General features: G+C 42.7%; 1 protein-coding gene and 1 long non-coding RNA gene across 19 annotated transcripts in view; one reads left to right on the top strand and one right to left on the bottom strand.

Moving 5' to 3' along the window:
• The window catches only part of Zmat1 (zinc finger matrin-type 1), a 78,448-nt gene extending 71,876 nt beyond the window's left edge, over positions 1–6,572 (bottom strand). For 7 of the 8 annotated variants that reach the window (XM_029553639.1, XM_029553638.1, XM_029553640.1 and 4 more), the window contains exon 1: positions 6,228–6,572. The gene's annotated coding sequence lies outside the window, so the exon portion shown is untranslated. The remainder of the gene's footprint in view (positions 1–6,227) is intronic. The other variant, XM_029553636.1, reaches the window with a different exon arrangement.
• The window catches only part of LOC108491561, a 56,003-nt gene continuing 51,096 nt past the window's right edge, over positions 6,500–11,406 (top strand). For 9 of the 11 annotated variants that reach the window (XR_003846268.1, XR_003846266.1, XR_003846267.1 and 6 more), the window contains exon 1: positions 6,500–6,637. This is a non-coding gene — a long non-coding RNA (uncharacterized LOC108491561). The remainder of the gene's footprint in view (positions 6,638–11,406) is intronic. The other 2 variants (XR_003846270.1, XR_003846264.1) reach the window with 1 other exon arrangement.

Raw genomic sequence — 11,406 nt, 5'->3', positions numbered from 1 at the left:
CAATAAAATGAAGAGAAAGCCCAAAGAGTGGGAAAAAAATCTTCACCAGTGACACATCTGGCAGAGGTTTAACATCCAGAATATATAAAGAACTCAAAAAAACAGACTTGAGAAACCAAATGACCCAATAAAAAGATGGGTTAAAGATCTAAACAGAGAGTTCTCAAAGGAAGAAATAAAGATGGCTAAGAACCATCTCAAAAAGTGTTCAACATCATTAGTCATTACGGAAACGCAAATTAAAACCACCCTAAGGTATCACCTTACCCCAACCAGACTGGCTAGGATCAAGAGAACAAATGATACCAAATGCTGGCGAGGATGTGGAGAAATTGGAATGCTCATTCACTGCTAGTGGGATTGCAAATTCGTGCAACCCCTATGGAAAAGTGTGGAGAGCTCTTAAAAAACTAAAAATGAACCTACCATATGACCCAGTTATACCCTTCCTTGGCATGTACCCAAAGGACTCATCCTATTATAGAGACACTTGTACAATCATGTTTGTTGCTGCTCTTTTCACAATACCTAAGAGATGGAAGTAACCTAAGTGCCCCTCAACTGACGAGTGGTTAACAAAAAAGTGGTATATTTACATAATGTAGTTCTATTCAACAGTAAAGAGAGATGAAGTAGTGAAATCTGCAGGTAAATGGATGGATCTAGAAACTGTTATACTAAGTGAAATAACACAGACTCAGAAAAATAAAAGACATATGTTCTCCCTCATGTGTGGATCCTAGCACCAAATCCTTTTAAAGTCCATGTCCTTTTAATAAGATGATACTGTACAGCAGTCTCTTCTGCATGAAATAACTACCATCATCATGACTTCAGCCGTGCCTGATTGCTAAATATCGTCACAACTGGGCTTGTTGACAGTTGTGCTTCTTCATTAAAGGAGGGTCAAGCAGGGTCATTGGACCCTTACCGGAGTATCCAGCCACTCTTCCCAGACAACCGTATGTAATTTGGCCCTAGTCACACATGGTCTCCTGGATTTGGGGAAAGATAAAGTATATAATCTGGGGAAGGCTAGGAAGAGAAGGCTTGACCCATGCTGGGTAAAGGCTTTCAGGTGTGCATACCCTCAGGTTATTCATACTCCTCAGCAACCCCTCGGTAAGTAAGCTCAGTAAATTCATTGGTTCCCCAGTAAAACTTTAATCAAACATTGGTTTGACACTAGAACCTTAAAAGGGAATAAGCATTGCTTGATATCCCCAGGAAAAATATTCTCACAACATATGGAAAATTTATTTGTTAATATTATTATGCCTTACAGTTACTACAAAAAAGAAAATGAGAATGTAAAAGATGTTAAAAGGATATGGGAATGGAGGTATTTTCCAAAATAGAAAAAATGAGAAATCCTAAGCAACTGATGAAGGTCTGTGTAGGTTTGTTATGATATATAAAGGATGAGACAAAAATAATATACACAAAATCGTAAGTTTTCTAAGGTCATAGTTTAGTCAACTAGTTTAGGGAACAAAATATATATCTAGTCAAGGTTTATCTGAGAACATTTGGTTTTTAACCTAAGCTTTATCTACATAGCACATGGTAATTAAAAGTACCAGACTGGTGGAACTAACCTTATTGGACATTTAACAGCCATAGTTTGAGGCCTATACTAATGTAGTCAAAGGGACTTAAAGGACAGTTTTTGTCCCTTGCACTCCAAGGTCAACTAAGTTCCAGGGGACTATGGAACATCTCTCAAAATGTCCTGTAACTGTGGTGAGTCACCTGTCCTCTTGTTCAAGGAGGCCATGGAGACCCCACCAGATGGGTTTGAACCAGTGTTCGGTCTACAAAGAGGAGGGTCAACTCGGAGGAAACATTTCCTCCATGCTTCCAATTGAAAACGGCCATGGTCGAGCAGGACCTTTGATGCTTACTTACCAAGATAACTGAGGGGTTGCTGAGGTGTATGTATGACCTGAGGGTATGCACACTGGAAAGTCTTTACCCAGCATGGATCATGCCTTCTCTTCCTAGCCTTCCCCAGATTGTATAGTTTATCCCTCCCCAAATCCAGGAGGCCATGTGTTATTAGGGTCAAATTACATACAGTTGGCTGGTAAGAGTGGCTGGGTAATCTGGTGAGGGTCCAGTGCCCTGCTTGGCCCTCCTTTAATGAATGAGCACAATCATAAACAACCCCAATTGTGACGATGTTTAGCGATCAGGCTCAGCTGAAGTTGTGATGATGGTAGTTGTTTCAGACAGAAGAGACTTCTGAATAGCATCATCTTATTAAAAGGACCTCCCACCAGTTATCTCAAAGCCTTTGAGAGGGAACTGACACTGATTCTAACCACTCCAACAGATATCAAAATACCTGAAAGCAAATCATGAATCCATCACTCTCGAGTCCAGCTTTGGCAGACAAAAGAAAAATGAGGAGGAACTCAATAGAGGGATGCTTTTGGAGGCTCTCGTCAAGAAATTCCAATGGACTCTCATATGAGCATTTGAAATTTCTCCTTTCTGACTTTTTTCTAGTTCCCTCTCTGGAACTTTTAATGCTAATTACTCTTGCCTTTACTTCTTCACATCTCCTATTCACCAGTAAAGGGCTTTCTTTTCCCCCTACAGATAAGACTTATGCAATTTGTGAGTCTTTTAGATAAACCCACTGAAGGGGTACCCCAACTGCCTCACCCTGCATCCCTGTTCAGCATGGAAGAAGCCAGAGTTGTCTGCGGCCTGATTCCCTATCAATAATTTGGATAGCCTCTTCAGAGGATGGTGTGATAAGACTAGGAGGTAGGAATTGGCTAGTCAGTTAGTGTAAAAAGACCCCAAAGAAAAGTAGCCAGTTCCTTGGCTAAAAGTCAAAATGTCCTTGGGCCTCTTACCAATATACTCCATTCCAAATGCCAAAAATGTCCAAAGTATTTGGGAGCTCTTATGTAGTCCTTAAAAAATTTTAGGGTTACTAAAAAATTTTAGGGTTACTAAAAATTTCAGAGGGTGGAATGTTAGAGTAGTAAAATGCCTCATTAAAAAAAGAAGAGTACATGAAGTTATTAGAAATAAGTGATGTAAGTGATGGGAGATATGGGAGGAGTTGGAGGGGAGGGAGTGGGCATGGATTTGATCAAAACAACTTATGTGCCTATATGAAATTCTCAATAAATTATTAAAAAGAAAAGAAACTACAAAAAGGTGAAAGGAGAGAACCAACTTCAAGAAGTTGTCCTCTGACTTCCACATGCACACCATGGCACACTTGAACCCCCCAGATATTATATGCACATACAGTAATAATAAGCAAATGAAAAAGAAATTAAAAATGGTTGCGGGCTAGAGAGATGGCTCAGTAGTTTAAATCATGCACCGTTCTTGCAGAGGCCTCCTTGTGGAGGCCTCCACAGGCACCCACATCCACATGCACACAGCTCCCCATAAAATTAAAAATAAAAATAAATCTTTAAAAAAGAAATTAAAAGTACTATCAGCTATGATGAGTCATGACTATAGGCTACATCCTTTTCACAGCTGTAAAAATGTAGAATTATGCCCTCTTGCATCAATGAAATACTTCATATATGCAATATTTCTTCCATTATAAAATAACTTTCTGACATTTTCATGTTCAATTACAAAATGTATATGGAAATCAATAGGTTAACTCAATATAGATCTATATTTCTCACACTACCACACAACACACGTGAGTCAAAGCACTATGTGACAGATACATTTACATAAAGATTGGAGTGTTTTACTACAGAACATTAATAGTCACTTTCACTAAATGAAAAATTCACGATTCAAAATGTCTTTTTTCATTTATCTCTAGCTTAAGTATTTTTCTACACCAGGTTTTAAAAAAATCTGCTTAAATAAAATCATGACTTCCCAAATTTGTCATATATTTTGCAGAAGTAAGCAAGAATCTTTAAACTCAGAAGTTCTATTCACCTCCTCTTTGAAGACTGGAGATTTTGGGTAGGTACCCTCAGAGTGAAGGAAAAGGAGAAGTGTCTAAGCAACATGACCTCCTCCCTGGCTGTTTTACTTTTACTCCCTTCTAATTCCAAACACCTAGAACAATGCTAAAAAGCTTTATCTTGAGTGCGGTTGTGATGAGTTGGTAATGGCTGTTACAGCCACCTCACTTGGCCAAGTTCCTAAGGTCAAGCAGAAGTTCACCAAGAATGACTATTGTGTAATTAGTCATGTCTAACGGGCAACAGGATAATACAATGCTTGGAATGGTCTAAGTTCATGTTCTCAAATTTTAGGCATACGACCTCTTTACCCCCTCCTCCTGGGACAGAAGAGTATGTAATTCTGGCTTACCTAAACTTATGCAGCCTAAACTGACCTCCACCTCCCAATCCTCCTGCCTCAGCATCCTGAGACTTGGGATTATTAGGTATGTGCCTCCATGCCCATCTTTTCTTTTCTTTAAAAAAAAAAAAAACCTTAAATCTGAAATTCCTCACTTAACAAACAGTATATTTAATGGAAACTGACCAAATACACATACTGAAGTGTGCTGCAAACAAGTTACACCAGGAGAGTCTTTTTCTTTTGGGGCAACTGAGCAATGCTCCAGAATCAACCTGCCTCCCCTAGTCTTCTGGCTGTGGTAGAAGTTCATCTGGGGATGGGTATGGGAAGGGTAAGGGATGGGAGGAGGAGGGAGTGGGTCTGAGAGGGGGAAGAGATGAAGGGGATGTGGAGGGAGCAGGAGGGAGGTGCGGGGAAGGGTGGGAGAGGATTGCTAAAACCTGAGTGACCCTGCCCAGGAGGACCCTAATGCACAGTCCAGAGGAGGTTCAGTCTGACACCCGTCATTATCTCAAATCCCACAAAATGCCTGAGACTCTACCCTGGAATAGGTGGATGTGGATAGCTTTTATTAAGTTCTCTTAAAAATTGCATTTTTTTTATTTTGGGGGGAAGACACATAGGAGTTGGTCCTCTCCTACCATGTGAGGCTTGGGGATCAAACTTAGGCTATCAGGCTGAGCCATCTCATCAGCCTAAATGTGGGAAACTTTGATAGCTCTACAAGATTCTCTTGCCTTTAGCTCCCTTTAAGTACTCCTTAAAACTTTGGGGAATGCAATTGGGAACACAGAGAACTTTAATTTTTAAAGTGCACGCGTGTGGTAGTAGTAGTAGTAGTAGTAGTAGTAGTAGAAAGGAAGCCACAGAGTAGAAAAAGAGGTCTTAGGGGTGGATTGGGGACAGAGAAAAGGAAGAAAAAAAGGAACAAAAGTAGGGTAACAAAATACATGTGGCAGGGAAACAGAAGGGAGGCTAGTGTGTTGGGAGAAGTAGTGCAAGGGGGCAAGGAATTGGGATAGGGACGTGGGGGAAGAGAATCAACAAAAACTATGTGTGAAAATCCCATAATGAAATCCATTAATTTGTATACTAATTAAAAACACCAAAATGGGGTTGGGGGAGAACACACATACCAAACATGGATAAAGGTCTGACAAGGGTAGTCCTTAGGGGGCTGTCTTGCAAGCCATGCTACTGGTGGAGGGAGGGTAGACCTGGGAGATATCCAGCAGTTGGCTATATCTGAACCTTGGGAATAAGGAAGTAGAATTCAGGAAGGCTGGCACACTCCTGAAGGCCCTGGCTGATGTTGGTCATCAGGGCCTCCAGAAACTGGACTATTAGGCCCATGGCTGGGCTGCTCAGAGCCGGAAGCACCAAGCTCGCCTCTCGAAGGGAGCCTGACTCAGATCAACTTATTCTAGGCTTTCTTCAGGTTGGAGAATGGTTTGTTCCCAGGACCTTGATGGCAACTGGGATTACAGAGAGCCGCTTGCACAGGCCAGCCTCTCAGCCAAGTGCTCCAGCCAGCCCGGCCAGGTTGTCCCCAGCACATCCCAGAAGTTGTTCCCCTTGCAGTGTGGCAGAGCTAGTATAGGGGCTTCAGGAAATAAGCAGCGAAGACATCTTCGATGGCCTGGTAGGTGGGCACATACACATACTAGGATGCAACAAATGTAGCTAGTTGTTGAAAAGCTTTGGGAGCTGCTTCTGCTTGCAGGGGAAGGTGGGAGGGCGAGAGCCGGAGCCCCGAGCTCTGCCAGCAGCTACAGCTATGCCCGCCCAGCGGGACCTAGGGAACCAGGCTTACCCAGGAGACTAGGGGCCCGCCCTACTTGGGCGGGCTGAGCAAATGCACACTGAGCAGGCGCCAGTGGCCTGCTCCTCTGAGGGTATGCCCCTCTGCTACTCACCATCCGCGCGTTATCAGCTCTAGTACCTCGGAGTAGTCCAGCCTGGCCTGCACATGTGTGGCTGGAGAAAGGCAGAGATCCAGGGTGCGCGCTCTCGGAACCACCTCCTTGCAGCCCCACGTGGCGTCCACCCAGTCGTTTGCCGCATCTCTGCGGCCACCAACAAGCAGCCCCAGCTCTTGCAGGATCTCGATCCAAGCGCGCCTTTTCTTCACTGGGGGGCTTCCGGGCGTTTGTGAAGCATACCAAGAAGCACTGGACTCTCGCGGCATCCCACATTCCCTCCTACCGACATGCACCTTGAAGTATCCCTGCGCCACCCAGTGGTTCTCATGCTCCTTGTCTGAAAAGTACCAGCTGGATACCAGAGGTGGTGTCATGCTAGGTATCACCAGGAACCAGAGAGGATGGTAAGTTTCAACTCTCTTACTGTACCATCTACTTAAGTATTTCTACCCTAACAATTAAAAATCCTAAGTAGCCTAAGGTCTATAGTGGGCTCCTGGACCGTTATTCATGGTAAACTGAATTTATTGTAGAAAAGTCATAAGTAAATTTTAAAAGGCTATGTATGGGACTGGAGAGGTGACTCAGCGGTTAGGCACATACAGGAGGGTCACAACCACCTGTAATTCCTGGTCCAGGGGGATCTGAGGCCTCTGGCCTCCTCTCACACCTGTACTTACATGCGCATATGCACAGACAGAGACACATACACAAAAGTAAAAATAAAATATAATAAAAAATTAAAAGTCTAAATAATGACCAAGTTTGGCATTGTCTTTTAAAGGTAAATATTTTCATACTTCATCTCTAGGATTTATAAACAATATGCTTATAGTAGCCATCCCTATAGAAACCATTTCAGTCCTTTTGAAACAGGTTCTCACTTAGTTGCTTAAGCTGGTCTTGTAATACTGGAAGGCCTTAAACTCATCCCTCCTGTCTCAGCCTCTGCAATAGCTGGGATTACAGGGCTGCTCACCAGGCACAGGTAGAGCTACTTTTTAAAAGAGAGAAAAAAAATTCAGAATACAGACATTTTGAGGAGGGTGGGAGAGGCTGGAACATTCTGAAATGTTCTAGTGAGATTGGATGGTGGATTCAGAGGTACTTGTTTAAGAGTTATGTCTCATAACTATAGAAACACAAAATACTTATGAGTACTATGTGTGATTTTATCATATAGAGAAAACTAAGCATGTTTTCTTATGTAGCAGTTGTTTAATTTTAAATAGTCTACAATACCATATAAATTGAGTCATACAGTATTTTGTGTGTGTTTGTGTGTATACTTTTACTCAGATTAATGCTTTGAGAATTATACAACATTGCTGGACTATCATTATGGTATCAAAACATTTGTTTTTTAAAAATTTCTGAATAGTATTCCATTATGTAAATAAACCATAATTGGTTTGTTGATTCTCCTACTGATTAACACGTAGGCTATTTCCAGTTTGGGGGCTGTTATGGATGACATTTGCTGTGAACATTTTTGTGCATTTATTTTTGTGGACATATGTCTTCATTTTTCTTGTGCAAATGTATGGAAGTCATTAATTCCTAAGGTGAATTCATGTTTAGTTTTTACACTGTGGTACTGGAGATTGAAAGTAGGGCCTGATATATGCTAGGCAAGTGATCTAACACTGTAGTATAAAAAAATTTTTTTGAGAAATTCATACACTAGGACTATACATCATTTTCATCCCTTCCTCTCCCCTATTCAACTCTTTTGAAGCCTTCCCTACCCCCTCTCAATTTTGTGAGCTCTACTATGATTATTATCATACACATATACATACATACATATATATACATACATACATACATACATACATACATACCATTTAGTGGTGTTCATGTGTACATGTGCTTAGGACTGACCACTTAGGATTAGATAACTTATCAGGGAGCTTGTCCCTGAAGAAAACTGATTCTCCCTCACTTAGCAGCCATTGATTACCTGTAGCTCTCCATATAGAGGGGGGATCTTATGAACACCCCCCCAATCCATTTTGTATGTCATCTGGTATCATCATTATGCAGGTCTTGTTTAGGCAACCATATTGTAAAGATTTTATGACTGCAGCTTCCCTGTCATGTGTAGAATATACTCTCTAGCAGCAAGCATCCTGGTCCTCTGGCTTTTGCAATGTTTCTGTTCCCTTTTCTGTGATATTTCCTGAGCCTTAGGCGAAGGGGTTGCATTGTAGATTTATCAACTGGACCTTATTGATTTATCAATAAGCCCATGGTAACTTATTCTCTGCATTTTGAACACTTGTGGAGTTACAGATGGTTGTGAGCTGCATGATGTGGCTGCTAGGAATTAAACTCAGGTCCTCTGGAAGACCAGTATGTGCTCTTAACCACTGAACCATCTCTCTGGCCCACTCAAGTCTTTTTGTGTGTGATGCTTTTATCTCTTTCTCTTTCAGAAAATTTTCTTATTTTCTTCTAGAGAGTCACGCTCATTCCTGGATCCCAGGAAGTTAATTTAGGTGGTTTTCCATGAGCTTCCCTCCAGAAGGTCAGCACTGCTCACATGACAGAAATCACAGCCAGATACCCTGCTTAAAACCCTTTCTAAGATCCACTTATCAACACTGTGAAAGCTCTGGCAGGTGAAAACCTGAGAACATGTGCTGTGAGAGGTTGCCAAGATGCTCAGAGAAGCAATTGTGTTATTAATGCCTGTCACTTTTCCCAAACTGGTATAGAAGTCAGGGAGCTGAAAAGTACATTATTGTGTGTGTGTGTGTGTGTGTGTGTGTGTGTGTGTGTGTGTATGTGTGTGTGTACATGTATATGATCCCTTATGTATATATGTACAAGGCATAGTTTTCTCAGGCACTCCCACGGGTTAGTGGGAGACCTGGGCATGTTAGGGGTTCTCTTTCCATGGGCAGGTCACGGGAGGCAAGAAGATGGCTCAAGTATTAAGGCTGGTAGGATTGAGATCAAGGACCATCCCAGACCCAGGAGATCACTCATAACAGTGTCAGCTGCCTAAGGTCCAAGATTTGAGGTGCAGCTTCTCATACTCAGAGCCACTCTGCATTCGCTTTTGGATAGCAGCCCCAGAAGGGCTTCTGTGATAGCACACCTTCCATGTGACAGTCCCCACTTTCTTTTAGTTCAGAGCTTTGTCTGCATTAGGGGATCCATAAACACTACCTTACATGGTTATTTCAGAATTCATAAGAAGGGAAGATCCTATCTGGGGAGCATAGTCCCTTCAGGGACCTTTAAGAAGCCTGATGGGATCCCAGAGAAGAGTCAGGTGGAACAAGGGTGCACACTGCACATCAGCCAATAGGGCATTTTGTCAGCCCTGCTGATTGAACCTGCTAATTGAACCAAGTCTTTTGCATGTTACACAAATACAGGTACTCTATCAATGAGTTTTAGCCCCTGCTCTTAATTTTTTTTGAGGTCTCACTAACTTGCCCAAGCTGGACTTGGACTTAATCTGTAGGTTAGGCATAACTTGAACTAGTGATCATCCTGAATATTTGCGATTACAGGCCTGCAGCACCATGACTTTCCTTTTTTCTTTTCTTTGCTTTCTTTTCTTTTCTTTTCTTTTTTTTCACTCTTTCTTCCTTTCTTTCTATATGTGTAAAGTGCTGGGCAGTGAACCTAAGGTTATACACCTGCCCAGAAAGTGCTGTGCCATTGAGATATATCCCCAGGCTAAAGAAGCCTTTTAATTCATAGCATGTACTCCTTCGAGTGACTCCCACTTTAGAAAGGCCTATGGCTGTTCTTGGGGAACTGGGTGTAGAGCAGGTAGGGGCCAGAGACATATGGTCCATACTGAACATTCTTGTCCATCCTAAGTTGACAAATTTACTAAAGGGTTTGTAAAGTGTAAAGCACAGTGGTCAATACTATTACTATTTGTCCAAATGCTAAGCAGAAGTGCCAAGGAGGAAAATCTCTCTTGAATCTTGGCAGTTGTTGCATTCAGCACATGCTGCACAGCAGGAGAATGCACAGATCTCCTGAAGTCAGCATCTACCCTGGCCTCTTGTACGTGGGGCTCCTGTCCTCTGCTTGTCTCTCCTTCCTCTTTTCCTTCCCCTCCTTCCCAGGAACTCATGGTACTTGCTCCTGACCCAGCCATAGAACATCATCACAGTGGATACCTCTGTAAGACTGGGAACTGGAAACCTCACTTCACCTTAAGATTTTCCAGAGGGAGTCAAAGAACAAAGAGACCAGACAGGAGTAGATCAGCCCTCTTTGGCGCTTGGTGACTTTGAGCCCTAGTTATTCATTGTCTGCCTAGGAGAACTTTTCCCAGCCTGGCCTCAGCAGGACCACTGGGCAATGCTGGGCAAGAGCAGCCTGATCAGACTGACAAGTTGCTGCATGTGGTCCTACCTCCTTGTCAGTCCAGGCAATGCTGTCTTCGTGATGTATTTATTTCAGTGGTCCTCTGACCTCTGACCTCAGGTTTTTGTTGCAGTAGACCAAACTGAGGAGTTTGCCTTGTTAAATTGATCTCATGAATGTGCCTAAAGACTCAAATGTGACTGAAGGACTCAGACTCTCCCTCCCCCAAGTCCCCAATTGATATGCACAGGCTGTCACAATCTCTTTCTGTCCATTTCTCTTCCAAGCTTGGGAGCAATTGGAACCTTCTGAATCTTTCTGATCCTCGTCTGCATCTACAGGCCTTGGCCATGGTGGGGTCAGGGTAGATGAACTTTCAAAGGAGTAGCCCAGTGGTAGGTGAGTCTATTGGATCTTGTGAGGATTCTGTCTATCTAGACCTACTAAGATTGCACCCATTGCACAGAGGAGATGGTCAAATCTCTAGGTGCTGGGATAATGTTCTCACCTTGGGGGCTAGCCTTGCACAATGTCCAGGCCCTGAGGGAGATATGGACTGAAAAAGTAGGACTGGGGCAGGAAATGCATTTTCTCAACTCATTGGCTGGTCTGTATTCCCAAACTGCAGGTCACACCTAAGTAACTCTAAAGCTGGTTTTTCTGCTGTTGAAGTTAAAGGGCCTGGATGGGTCTGTACTTAAGGCCATAGCACACTTTTCTCTGTCCTCCTTTTAATGGTTTTCTCCCAGGTGCTCATGGTAAATCAGGGCAGCTGGGTGTGTCAGATCATGGTCAACTGAGAACACCTCACAAGCAGTGGATATAGTAGCAG

Source organism: Nannospalax galili, unplaced genomic scaffold (genome assembly GCF_000622305.1).
Source record: "Nannospalax galili isolate Female #2095 unplaced genomic scaffold, S.galili_v1.0 scaffold3, whole genome shotgun sequence".
Taxonomy (NCBI): Eukaryota; Metazoa; Chordata; class Mammalia; order Rodentia; family Spalacidae; genus Nannospalax; species Nannospalax galili.
The sequence above is the reverse complement of the archived record's forward strand: the minus strand, read 5'-3'. Positions and strand labels throughout refer to the sequence as shown.